This window comes from Tetrao urogallus, assembly GCF_951394365.1.
Source record: "Tetrao urogallus genome assembly, chromosome: Z".
Lineage (NCBI taxonomy): Eukaryota > Metazoa > Chordata > Aves > Galliformes > Phasianidae > Tetrao > Tetrao urogallus.
Window position 1 is genome coordinate 30,032,821 of NC_136816.1, and position 14,988 is coordinate 30,047,808.

The window sequence follows — 14,988 nt, forward strand, 5'->3', positions numbered from 1 at the left end:
GAGGATAGGGATGGTATCAGGAAAGCCAAGGCACAGCTAGAGCTAAACTTGGTTAGGGATATGAAGAATAACAAGAAGAGTTTCCAACAGGTACATAAAACTTCAAAGGATGGAAAAAGAAATTGTAAAGCCCTATATGAGTGAAACAGGGGATTTGACTACAACTAACATAGAAAAAGCTGAGCTCAACAACTTTTTGCCTTATGCGTTACTGAAAATTGTTCTTACATACCTCCAAGCCATGGAATCTTAAAGCAAGAGGCTAAGGTGATTAAATACCACCAAAAGCAAGAGAAGATGAGGTTCCAGATCATCTGAAGAATCTGACCAGTCAGCCTCACCTGATGCTCACCTGATGGTATTGGTGGATCAGTTGATATCATCTACCTTCAAAGATGGAATTGATGGATGGACCATTCAGAGGATAAAGGAGTACCCTGGATTGTGATACCCAGAGAGTTGCAGTCAATGGCTCAGTGTCCAAGTGGAGACTAGTGATAAGTGGATTCCCTTAGGAATCTGTACTGGGACCAGTAGTATCTAACATCTTTGATAGTGCTGTGGACAGAAGGATTGAGTGCAGCCTTAACAAGTTTGACACCAAATGAGTGTTGGTTGACACTTCAGAGAGAGGGACACACCGTCCTGAGGAACCTTGATAGGCTTGAGATTGGTCCATGTAAATCTCTTGAAGTTCAACAAGGCCATGTGAAAGACCGTGAATATCGGTACAGACTGAGTGACAAATAGATTGAGAACAGCCCTGCAGAGAAGAAGGTAGAAGTGGATGAAAACTGAACATGTGACTGCAATATGTGCTTGCAGCAAGGAAAAATAATTATATCCTGGGATACATAAAGGGAAGTATAAACAATAAGTCCATGAAGGTGATTCTTCCCCTCTTCCCCATCTTCATGAGACCCTGCTTGGAGGACTGCATCCAATTCTGGATATCCAGTACAAAGAGAGACACTGAGCTCTTAGACTGAGTCCAGAGGAGGAACAGAAGGATTATCAGGAGGCTGGAACACATCTCATATAAAGAGACACTACAAGAGGTTGGGTTGTTCAGCCTAGAGAAGGCTCCAGCAGTAATTTACAGTAGCCTTTCAGTATTTAGTGGGGATCTATTGGAAAGACTGGAAGTGACCCTTTACCATGAATTGGAGACATAGGTGGGGATAGTGATTGATATTAGTGAGTGATTGAATATATGAAAGGGAGAATTTGGACTAGATACAAGAAATTTTTTACTATGAGGGGGATGCACTAAAAAGTTGTGGATACCCCACCCTTAGAAAGACATATTGAATGGGTCTCTGAGAAACTCAGTCTAGTTTGCTGGCTTGTAGAAGAGGAGGTGAAATTAAATGCCTTTGGAAGTCCTTTCCAATCTGCTCTGTGACTTTGTGATTCCCTTACACAGGGCCATATGGAGGACACATTAGGCCGTGCAAGTAGCAGTGCACCAGGTGAGACAGTCAGGGAAGTTTGTGGCACAATTGTGATAACGTTTTAAAGAAATGGCAGAAAACATCTGGGAGTGAACAGAACAAGGAGAGAATGAGGGAGCAGACAAGGAAGGATGAGGGAACAAAAAGGACTGGGAAACAAGAATGGAAATCCAGAGTAGGAGAAAGTACTTCATGGTGAAAAAAAGTGCTTCTGAAGGTTTCTGAAGGACCCTCACCATAACAGACTAAAAGAATAAAGCAGCAAAAAGAAACCACTGTGCCTTGACCACAACCCTACTCGTACTACCCATCATTTTGTTGGAGAGATTAAAAACTTTGGCGATAACAGCAGGGAGGAGTGGAGTCTGAAGGAGTAAAGTTGAGCTGTTTAGGCTAGACCGGCTGAGAGGGCAGGATTTGAGCAATCAGTAGTCTGGGTGCATGGCTGCTAGCTATAGCCCATTCAAAAATACTAGTCTTGCAAAAACTGCTTAAGATGTGAAAGATCCAAGCAAAAGCATCCTGATGACATTTTTTACTACAGGTGGGCACTAGAAAGCCCATTTCATCATTGCTTGCAAGGCAAGTTAGTCCATGTGAAAATTATGTAGGAAAAGCATACATGCCAGGAATTGAGCAACAAAATAGCACTGAAAAATAAATTTGTCAGGCAAAAAGGAATAAGTAAAAAGAGAGAAAAAAAAAAAAGTCCAACAGGAGCAAGAGAGCAAAAAATCTGTATCTTTTTTGCCCTCACCCTGGTCTTCTCTCCCAGTTAGGTCAGCTAGTGTTGCACTAGCACCAGCAGCAGTTCTATAAGGCATGTTCCGAAAAGAATTGTAACAAACTACAGAGCCTGCTTAGTTCAGGGCATATGGAGAGCTTCAATTACCTCAACATGACTCTGGAAATCTTCCCAGAGCATGCATATGTCCCTTCAGCATCATCCCATGCAGTACAAATTAAAGAAGACTCTGATGATTAATTGCAACCTTTGAGTCAAGTCTTACAAAGTCAGATTCTGCACCACATTGGGACAGTGAAGGTACTCCATAAAAAGTGTGTATAATTTTTTTTAGATTATTCTATGCGCATAACTTGTTTTATGCAAACACCACTTTCATTGAATGTGGAATAGAGGTAGGTAGATGAACATTAAAAAAAAAAAAAAAAGAGCAAGTACATAGAAGGGAGAAATGAAGTGATTTCTCTATGAAAAACAGTCCTACTTAGTGGATTTTCTCCTCTTCAATTAACAAAAAATGGTAACATTGCAGAAATTAGATTTTGCCACGTAAATTATATCCTTGATTTTTTTATCATTAAAAGTAAAATTCACTTTTGCTGATATGTACCTCCCAGAGGGACATTTCTAGGCACTATGTATAATAAAATATGAAAACTCTATATACACAAGTTTTGCAAAAAAATTCAGAAATCTTTGTAACTTTCCCTGCAATATCAGCTTCTATCAAGCAGCATAGATTTCTTAATTTGTTGCAAATCTTATGGATTCTATTGCACAAAAAATTAAACTCTTTAAGAGTTCTGCAAATACTTATATCCCAGATGTAGCATAGTATCCACCTTTAAGATTTTACTTCCCATTTTTTGAATCTGTGAAGCTGAGTTGACTTCAGAAATATTGACAATGTATAGTAGCCCACTCTATCCATAATTATCAGTGCTTTCATCATTCAGAAGGTGTGGCACATTTACATGTTAGATGAAGGACACATAATTTACACAAGTTGAGCCACTCTAGATAAAATGCTCCCCTGTATCCTCTCTTAGTAGCCAGGCTCAGCTCCCAGTTATCTATCCTAGTGACTTTAACAGGAGATGGAGACAGGAAGATACAGACGTCATGAAAGAAACTAATAACACATAATTTTTAGCTTAGAAAGTCACTGATTGATAGGCAAAATAAGAGAATGAAATCACAGAACCACAGAATCGCAGAGATTGGAAGGAACATCAAGACATCGTTGAGTCCAATCCCCTTAATAAAGCAGGCTCCCTACAATAAGTTGCACAATAGTTATCCAGAAAGGTCCTGAATATCTCCATACAAGGAGACTCCACAACTTCTCTGGGCAATCTGTTCCCAAGTTCCATCACCCTTACCACAAAGAGGTTCTTCCAGATGTTATCATGGAACTTTCTGTGTTCAAAATTGGGCTGTTACTACTCGTCCTATTGCTATGGACCACTGACACGATACTCACCTAATCAATCTGCTCCCCCCCTTCCTTTAAATATTTATAAATACTTATCAGAATCCCCTCTCAGTCTTCTTATTCAAAGGCTGAACAGACCCAGTTTACTCGGCCTTTCCTCATACATAAGATGCTCCAGGCCCTGTATAAACTTTGTGGATCTCCACTAGACTCTTTCTAGGCAATCCCTCCCTTTTTTGAAGTGGAAAGCCCAGAAGTGGGCACTGTAGAGTAAATGTGGCTTCACCATGGCAGAGTAGAGCACACGGATCACCTCCTTGGTCTGCTGGCCACACTCTTTTTATTGCACCCAAGGATCCCACTGGCCTTCTTGGCCACAGTGGCACACTTCTGCCTCATAGCCAACCTGTTGTCCACCAGAACATTCAGCTCCTTCTCCGCAGAGCTCCTCTCCAGCAGGTCATCCTTAACCTATACTGATGCAAGCGGTTATTCCTCCCCAGGTGTAAGACTCTACACTTGCTATTTTTAAACTTCATCATGTTCCTCCCTGCCCAATTCTCCACTCTGTACAGGGTTTGTTAAATGGTAGCACAGCCTCCTAGTGTGTCAACTACTCCTCTCAGCTTTGTATCATCCACAAACTTGCTGAGGGTGGACTCTATATCTGTTCATCCAGGTCATGATGAAGTATCTTATGAATCACAAATCCACATTCAAATACTGAAATACACCACTATTAAAAGTATTGGAGTGTTTCAGAAATAAGAAAAAAGCTATTGTATAACTTCCAAATGTTGTTACATTGCCACTGGGCTTTTCTTTTGAAAAATAAAAAATAAAATAAAATTTAGACATTTAGACTACTTTAGCACTATGCATGTCTGTCTTTAAAAATGGACTGACTGATTTGCTAAGAAAAATGGATGAATATGTACATTCTTCACTTAGTTGCAAATATTAATATCTTTTGGTGACTACAATTTTAGCACACTTCTCCCCTGGACATGAATGTCCAGCAATAATTGGATTTCAGACTACAAGTCAGACAGTGCTAGACATACGTACTTCATCTATTTAACCTGTTACTTCGTAACAGGGAGTCAATGATAAATTAATTTCACTATAGAATCATTGTGGGTGATGTTTATTTATTGTTTACTAAGTTATACACACACTCATACATTCATTTGATTATTTTCACTCTTTTTCCTTGACCTGCTTGACTTCTTAGCAGATTTTGAACGCGCATTGATGAAAGTTATGAACAGTGAAGTTAGTACAGTTCCGCCCGTTGACTTTGTTAGTTCTGGAACAAACTTTCAGACTAGTTAAACCTATTCTGTCTTTAATATGAGAGTTCATAAAAGTAGTATGGCCTTTAAATGGACTAGTCGCAAAGTGGAAAGTAGAGATACACAAATAAAAGTATATTTACATTGCTCATGTTGTGGTTGATTGCAAACCGTAATTAACAAAATTGATGTAAAATATTTTTCATAAAATTATATAGCCAGGCATATTAACCTTTCCAAATATGTATGTGATTACTTGCTGAGCATACATAGCAATGTATTCGAAGAAATACTACAAATTACAGAAAGTGTTTTTTTTCCTCACAGCTTGTCAAAAATCACAGGAATATATTCTCAAAGTTAATATTGGATTTATCACAGATTGTAGTAAGGATAAAAAATTTTGTATGAATTTGAAGATAAAGACAAGACAGTTCTCAGTCTTTTGTCTTCAAATTGAATCATACAACTTTTTTAACCCCTGATGAGGTTTAAAAAGGACAAAGACAGACTCACTTCTTAAACTCACATCATCATCCATCATTCTTGTTGGAAGAGCTGTTTCTTAAATACTTCAATCAGCTTTTCTCCCAGTAAACTGGCAAAAAGTTTATCTGAAACCACATTCAAACATCTTTCCAGCACATATTCTGTCATTCTTCCACATCTTCATCTTGAATTCAAAGAAAAGTTCCCAACTATTTCAACCTAGGATCTGGAAGAAAATACAAAAGTTATTCTCAGTGAAACTTATATAATTATTGCCACAGTGGTAAATAATGTCAGCTAATTGAGAATTACTTGTCCTATCTGACAAGAAGAGCCTATTCAGACATTACTCTATGTTCATGAAAGCACTCAGAGGCATTGATAGTGCTCAGTTTAATTCTTAGTTTATATCTGTAAATTTTACATAAACTATACAATAGTAAGAATAATAAGAAACTGATTTTTTTTTCTTCTTCCTTCTGTTGTTGAGCATTATCTGAGTCTGTATCTGTTTCTGTTGTCAGAAAAAATATATGTTGTCAGAAAAATATAAATTTGGAGTTAAAAGGAAAAACTCTTTCACAGAGCGGGAAAAAAAAAAAAAAAAAGAATTAAAAGCAACAAAATGCCAAGCTGTAGGACTAATCAGAAACAGTGAAGGATTTGGATTTCATACACTGTGTGAAGCTCTGATTGTCTCAGGACATATCACAGTTTGAAAAATGGACTGAAAGTCACTCAAATCCATCTTTCATCTGACTACAGCAAGCCCACAGGGAAACTTTGACTGAATAAGCAATACAGAGCATACATCTCAGGAATTATAAGGATGAAGTAAAGCAAGAAATATGATCTTTGGTCTTTGATCTCAGTGAACTATATCTATGTATTTTATTGAAATGATTGTTTAATCTTTAAGAAAAAAAATGGAGCGGGGAAAGAAAAAAGAAAGCAGACCGTTGTTGAATAAATAAGTCAGTGCAGTAGACAGTGGTTTGCTTAACTGAATCTTTGCAGCTCCTGTTGGAAGAAAAGCATGAACTCTCTATGTAAACCCTAACTGCCTCTGTCTATGCTGACACTTCTGAAAAATCTACTGCTTCAGACTCCTTTAAAGACAATACAATAATACAAGGATCACCCTGTTCTGCAGCTCTGATTAAGCTTCAGAATAATGCAAGTACCAAGCCTATTAGATCTATCAATGCTGTTGTCACCTTTGGGCACAAAAAAATTAATTGTTATGACATGTTCAAGGTGAGGGCAGAAAAATAAGAACAATAAATACAGGTGGAGTACAAGAACTTCAATGTTCAACTGAGCATAGATGTTCAAATTGGTAGGTTTGAAGTTAAATATCTAGCTCAACTAAGATCTGTAGGTGAAATAGAGTAATGAACTTTCTTCCCCAGTAGAAGCTTAAGGTGATTTATGGAAAAAATTGCTTACAATGGAACGGAGTACATACATGTCCTCTGAAGTTGGCATTAAACTACACCTAACTGCTAAACCACAAAGCATTCAAGCAGGTAGCATATTTAACCTGCTAGAATAGTTTGGTCAGACCATATTTGCTTAGTTTGCTTATGGTAATACTATGCATAAAGGCTTCTTGGTGGACACATACTAGTAACTGATGACTCATTTAACTGATTTATTGCATTTTCAGCAAAATCTCTGTGGTGTCCAACATTTGCAACTGCCTGTTTTTTCCATTTGCATTTTGTGTTTCATAATTAATTCTTTCAATTGTGTTAATAAATAACATTTCAGCTTGTTGTGACAAGAGTTCTACTGACACATTACTCACACATTTTGCTGGATAGATGTGTTTTTTTTCTTCTTTTTAACTGATTGGTATGATACTCAATTTTTGGATTGTTTTTATTTAAAAGGAGTTACAGTTAGGGTTCTTCTTGTTTTGGTTTTTTGTTTGTTTGTTTGCTCTTGGTCAATCAGAGCCCTTCTCTTATTTTCATAATGCATACTCCTTTTGACTACTGTACAACAGTATTTATTCTGAAAGTCTCTAGCATCCACATACCACACACTTATTTGAATTGAAGAGAGAGATGTTCCCATAATGGATAAAGCATCTACCAGGCAGGAACAGCCCAACTGCTTTCCTGATAGATTCTCTCCACACCATCTGGCTGGCACCTGACCCATAGTTAGCATGCCAACAAACACTCCTGAACAATGGCATACCATAAAAGAGCCTCACTTTGAAGCCACAAGCAGTGATCATCTCAGTCAGTGATTATGGCAATAAAATGACTACAGAACATACAAATCATTCACAGGACTCCTTTATTACACAAATAATTTGATATACAACCACAGAACAGCATTCTTATTTTTGTCTGTTCTGATGAACTATGAAAATATTGTTGAGAAAAGCAAACTGAAAAGAAAAAGAAAAAGAAAATAGAAAAAAGAAAAAAAGCAAACAGCCACTCTTACATGTTCCCTAGATTATATTCAGCCATTTAAAAAACAGTTTAGTTCACAAGATCTTAAGTTAGTTATTTTCTTGTTTCAAAATCATGGTCCCACTAATGCTAATGAAAAGTATTACATACTTTTGAAAATGTTCAGCTATGGAGATGTGTCCTGGGCACTAATGTTAACCTATTCAGTATCTTTATGTGCCAGTGTGTCTCTTCTTATCAGTTTATGTTTACCTACGACACAGTGATTCTGTATGGAAGAGTACACTTAGTAGCCATTGCAGTGCTGAATCAGATGCTAATTTCCTCCATTCTTTTTAAACACCTATGGTATTACATGCTTGTGAATCATTTTCTTTCCACACAGTATTCATACCAAATGACTTCATTCTGTAGGCATTACCTTTCATTCTTAGACTTTACATCTGACCATGTAAAAACATACTAAATTGGTTGAGACACACATTGACCTAGAGATCCCTCCCCCTGGAAGGAAGAAGAGAAGGAAAGGGAATGGGAGGAGCTGTGGGAGGGGAGAAAATACTTCATGTCACTCAAAAAAATCAACATATATTACAATATTTTGCTATTGTGGCTTAGGAAATCAAGAAGGATTTTTGGTTTATATCTCATGGATGCAACAGACAGTGATGATGCCAACCAAATATATTTAAGGGTTAGTTTGTAGTTCAAGGATTTTGCCGATTTATTTTTCACAATTTCACACTTCAGAACAATGTTAGAGGTAGCTCCTGACATTTCTGCTACATATCAGATCCCATGGAATTGTCTTGAATTTTCTGAAGATTACAAATGTGTGGGTTACTTATACAGAACAAGTACCCAAATAAGCTGTATTTACTAGCTACCCTGCAATTGCTGTGTAAACAGAGAAAGGTATTCGTGGGGCATCTGATGACTAATAATAGTAAACAGCAAAATAAGGAAAAAAGATAGACGTATAAAAGGAGAAAGAGACACCTGCGCAGTTCTCTCTTCACAACTCAACAAACACTTAAATAACAAAAATATGTTCCCCTCTACAGATTGGGAAGAAAACAATACGTGACCTATATTTACTTTCATTTTTAGCCTAGTTTTGTGTACTAATATGTCCCATTAAAATGTAGCATCACTAATTGTAATCAATGACAACAGCAAATATTACAATTCTCATTTTAGAAATACCTTTATAGTAAATTTCAAAACTTCAGTTTTTTTAACTGAAATAAGTACTATTGGGTGATGACCCTTATAAGAGAGAAAGGAAACTTAAATTATGCAGATCCTTCATATAAAGTTAAACAGGAAAAAAGCTAACATTACTACCAATGTTAAATGATGAGAAGAAGAAAAGTGAGTGAATAAAATATAGAGCAAAAACTGTCCCAGTTAAAGCGAAAATAGCTGTAAATGGATAGCATGGCTGCAAGAAAACTGACTCTTGTCAAATGTTTAACACAATGTATTAAGCCTAGCAGATAGAAGAGTCAAAGCTCTTGGCTCTAACTGAAGAGCTAGCACCAGTATGCAATATTTGGAAAATTGTATTTCACATCTTTTTGCCATGGCAGCTGACAAAAGAGGGGACACTTTTTTAGCAGTTCCTGAGTGTCAGAAGAGTTGTCCTTAGGCTGAAAGATCTAACTTCTACAACATCCTCTTGTATAAACAATTGCTCAGTAATGCTATCTTCTGTATGCTCATTCTGGGATAACTATTAGGAAACTTAGATGGATCAGTATGTGTGCAATACTGCCACAGCAAGAAAAGCTTGAGACTCTTCCTCACATAGATGTAATAACTGAGACCCCCAAAATGCTGTCAGGAGTGGTGAGCACAAAAGATGAACACAACAGATGAAAAACATTTTGAATATTATTCTCTTGAATATCACAAGAGTATAGAAGGCAGTGTCAGAAATAATGCAACTCTAGTGCAGACTTCCATCCCAAAGACAGGAACCACTTAGATGATATAGCACTGTCACGACAGTTCTTTGTTAAATCATTACCATTTGGCAGGAGAAATGCTAAATGAAGAGTCATTACACTGCTGCTGGATGGACTGTTGCAAGGCCCAATTCTTAGTTATCTTAAAGATGACTTTTAAAATCTTGACTTTTAAAGGTAACTCTAAAAGAAAATTATTGAGGCATGAGAGGTCTCATAGCAATGAGCTTAGGGGCTGCATGTAAGGGTTAGAGATGAGATCAGTAACCCTGTTGAGGTGCATCTACACCAATGCACAAAGCAAGGGCAACAGAGCAGTGAAACTTAAAACTACTGAGCGGTAGGAAAACTACAACTTAGTCACCATCACTAAAACATGGTGATGCAGTGGAGTTGTAGAGCTCTTCCTGTGAATGCTAAGGTTGAATTCTTAAGGGTAAGTATCAGGGGAAGGTCAGCAAAGCTGACATCCTGGTGGGAGTCTGTTATAAACCACACGGTCAGGATAAAAGACAGAGGGAGCTATCCCTGTTGTACACAGAGGAGGACACAGAAACAATCCAAGAGGTTTCCAAAATATGTGGAAGATAATTCCTGACACAGCTGGTAAGAGTTTATAAGGGTACGTGCCCTGCTAGACCTGTTGTACACAGAGGAGGACTGGTGGGAGATGGTCAAAACCTGTCTTGGGAATAGGAGGCACAAAATGTTAGATCAATTTTAGATCAATTCATGGTGAAGGGAACTCAGCAAAACTGCTATCTTGGAATTCCAGAGGTCAGACTTCAGACTATTTAGGAGACACTGGCTGGGAAAGTCCCTTGGGTTGGGACAGTCCTGCTGGGTAAAGGGGCCCGGGAAGGCTGGACATTCCTCAAGAAGGAAATATGGAAGACACAGGAGGAAGACATCCTGTGTGCTATAAGATGAGCTGGTGGGGAAGAAGATGGGCCTAGATGAATAGGAAGCTTTCACTGAGACTAAAGAGAAAAAAATGAGTTTTACATTTTTGGAAGAAAGAGTAGGCAACACAAGAAGAAAGATAGGATATGCAGAGAGAAAAAAAGGCAAAAGTCCAACTAGAACTTAATCTGGACACCATTGTAAAAGACTGTAAAAAATGGTTTTACAAATACAACAACAAAGGGAGGGACAAAGAGAATCTCCATCCTTTATAGGATGTGACAGGGAACATCTCCACAAAGGATGAGGAAAAGGATGAGGCTGGTGTACTCAGTGCTTTCTTTATTTCTGACTTTAATAATCAGATCAGTTATCCACCGAGTTCACAGCACTAAGAGCTGGAAGATAGGGATGGAGATGCTAATATCCGCTCCATAATTTAAGAGGAAGCAGTGACCTACTACTCCTCCTGCAGTATAATAATTCTATGGGACCAGATGGGGTTCACTTGACAGTACTGAGGAAGCTGGCAGAAGTGTTCACCAAGCCACTAGTCATCTTATATCAGCAGTCCTGGTCAACTAGGAAGGTCCCAAGGACGTAGACATCTGGAGGTCCTAGACATCTGGAGAACTTGTAAATGTGATGCCCACCTACAAGTAGAGTTTGAAGGAGGATCCAGGAAACTACAGGTCTGTAGCCCTGATCTCAGTACTGGGGAAAGTTTTAGAGCAGATCATCCTCAGTGCAATCACACAGCATGTGTGAGATAATCAGAGGATTGGGTCTATCCAGCATTGGTTCATGAGAGGAAGATCCTGCCTGACCAACTTCATCTCCTTCTACCAGCATACCTTACTAGTGAATAAGGATGTGGACACAGTCTACAAAGCAGTCTAGTAAAGATTTCAACACCGTTTCCTGCAGTATTCTCCTAGAGAAGTTGGCAGCTTCTCCTAGTGAAGTTTGGACAGGTACACTTTTTGCTGTCGAAAGCATTGGCTGGATGGCCAAGCCCAGAAAGTGGTGGTGAATGGAGTTAAATCCAGCTGCCAACAGGTTGGTATTGGGGCCAGTCTTGTTTACTGTCTTCATTGATATTTGGATGAGGGGATTGATTGAGTGCAGCTGCGGTAAGTTTGAAAATGATAACAAATTGGAAGGAAGTGCTGATAAGCTGCCTGAGAGTAGGAAGGCCCTACAGAGAAATCTGGATAGCCTGGATCAATGGACTGTTTTAGCAAGGCAAAATACTGGGTCCTGCACTTCAGTCAGAAAAACTCCATGCAACACTACAGACTTTGGGCAGAATGTCTGGACAACCACATGATGGAAAAGGATACAGCAGGCGGCTAGTCAACATGAGCCAACATATAATATGTACAATCATTTTCAAAAGACTCAATCTTCTCTGAAAAAAATCACTGGATTACTCCAACATGGTCACCATATTTATCAGATTTTATTTATTCCATTTTCTTTTGGCTGTAACTATGTTCTCTTTGCAAATAAAGACATATTTACTGCCCTGGGACATGAGAAATGTGAGCCATTAATTCTGGATTCTCAGACTCTCATATAATTCCCATGACATGCCCTTTTGCACTGCTAAATATTAATATTAATTTGTTGATGCATTTTAGCAAGTAGATTAGGCACAAGAGTTTCTACAGTGATTGATCACCTCTGAGGATATATATATGCTTTAATTTATACTAAAAGCTTAAACTAAGCTTTCCATTTTTTCTTTGCTTATCTTTAGAGAATTTGAGAGAACTCTGATTTACTGCAACTGATTAACATTACAGAACCTCAGTTTCAACAAAATGTAATAGCTAGTTCCAAGTAGGTCATGTAAAATCTCTTAAAAGTTATAATAGAGGGATGTTTTAGGAAAGTTGACCGACTTCCAGTACATATCTCCAACTACTGTCCTTAAGAGCTGCACTTCTTAACTTTCAGTTCAGTTTGAATGCCTGTAAATGATTGAGTTCTAGAAAAGACTGAAGAGATTGAGTTCTAAAAAGTACTATAAAACTCCAAACTACTCCAAAAAAGAAGTAACTGACATAGGAATTGATGGAAAGGTGAAACACTAGTATATGTGATGTAGGAAGTGATAAAAGAACTAAAAAGTGTATTTGTTGACGGCAGGCTGAAGGCCATATTTCCAAATATTCAGTAGTCCATATATAGAGCTGACAAGCTCCCTCCTTTACATAATTGAAGCAATTTGCCTCAACACTGAGAACATGGCAGCTGAAGAACACTAAAGAACCTTAATTGAGACTGCAGAAAGAGGAAAATGAGATTTTATAAATACTTCTGTAAGACAAGGGATCACAAAGGCATAGAAACATGGTTTTTATCTCACAAAGGTAGGTTTGCCCTCTCATGGACTATGATGACCAAATATGTGAGTCTCCTATACTTCAGCAGTGAACACAAGAGACTCTAAGTCTGTCTAGAAGACCTTATGAATCTCACTGATCCATTAACATTATATGACTACAAAGCATAACTATTTCAGGTAGTTAGCCAGTACAACTACAAAAAATCACGAAGAGACTACAGTTTCCATTGGGCGTGTGATTATGATGACCTAGGGAAAAAATCATTTTTGTTCTACTACTAAAATCCAATATTTCAGAAGATTAATTATCTAAATGAGGGGAAAAGTAAAAAAGAAAGAGAAAAGAACTTTCAATATCACACTACAAGCATTCTTGGGAAGAAAACGTGTAGAGAAAGCCCCATAATTTTGATTTCTTGTTTAGTTATACTTTCGATACGCTTTAAATACAGATTTCCATGAATTTACAAGGCAACTGCCAGGTAATCACAGCCTTATGACTTCGGAACAACAGTCCCAACCGACCCCCACCCCCCTGTGTGAATAAAGCCAGCCACTACAGATTACAGTGACCCAGCAACATAGCAAATAGGACAGGAAAATGAGGCATGACATGTCAGAAGGGCATGGCACAGCAATTGGCATGGGCAGTTGACAGTGGCAGTTGGCACAGGGCAGGTGAGCAGTGAGGGTGGAGTATCCTTTCCCACTCAGAAGACTGGCTCGCCTATCAGCTGCCTCCCATACAACACAGATAGCCATGGTCTCCACTAGGCAGAAAATTCTTCTCAAAAAGAACATGGTGACTCAGAGTGCCTGCCCAGAAATACGGCAGTGGAGGGCATCAGGGATACTGCTAGCATGAGGTGTGAACAGGTAGATGCTGTTAATCTCTGATGACAGAGCTCAAGGACGCGATGGAGAGTAACGAGCATCAGGGAATGCAAGCGGGAGATAGACCGGTGGAGCAACTCCCTGTCATATCTGCAAAAAAGGCACTGGGGTGACACATCCCAAACAGTGGTGGGTCCCCAGCCCTATCACTGTCAGGCAGAGGGAAGGGACATATGAGAGGGGAAGGAGTGGAATCTGATCTGGGCTCAGCACTGCAGGTGGATCCCCTTCCTGTCAACACCGATTCCCTGAGTACCCCTGAATAACAGATTTGAGGCTCTGAACTTGAGGGAAAGGCAAGTGGGGATGCAGTGGAAGGTCCGCTCAGGAGGTTGTCTAGGGTGAGTCAGTCAAATCTACGCTTCAAGACTGCCTTTGCCAAGTAGGAAAAATGGGTAATAGTCATGGGCAACTCTCTTCTGAGAGGAACAAGGTGCCCCATATGTTGGTCAGACCCTAACCATAGGGAAGTGTGCCATCTCCATGGGGCCCGAGTCAGGGACATTACTAGGAGACTCCCTAGTCTGATTCACCCCTCAGATTATTATCCCTTACTGATAATTCAGGATGGCAACAATGATAGTGAGAGAAGCCTGAGGGCTATCAAAAGTGACTGCAGGGCTTTGGAGCGGTTAGCTGATGGAACACGAGTACAGATGGTGTTCTCCTCTATCAGTCGCAGGGAATGATATTGAGAGAACCAGGAAAACCATCTCATAAACATATGGTTGAGAGGCTGGTACAACCACAGAAATTTTGTTTGTTGACCATTGGAGGGTTTATTCAGCACCTATTCCGATGGCTGCAGAACTATGTCATGTCTTACCAGTCTCCAAGGGGTAAAAAGGATGAAGGGGGAAGGGGATAAAACCAGGCCAGCTAGAAATAAGTCTTGGGGAACAGTGATAGGATTAGGGGCGAGTCAAATGGCACAGCTGAAGTACATCTACACCACTGCACTCAGTATGAGAAACAAACAGGTGGAGCTTGAAGCCATTTTGCAACAGGCCAACCATGA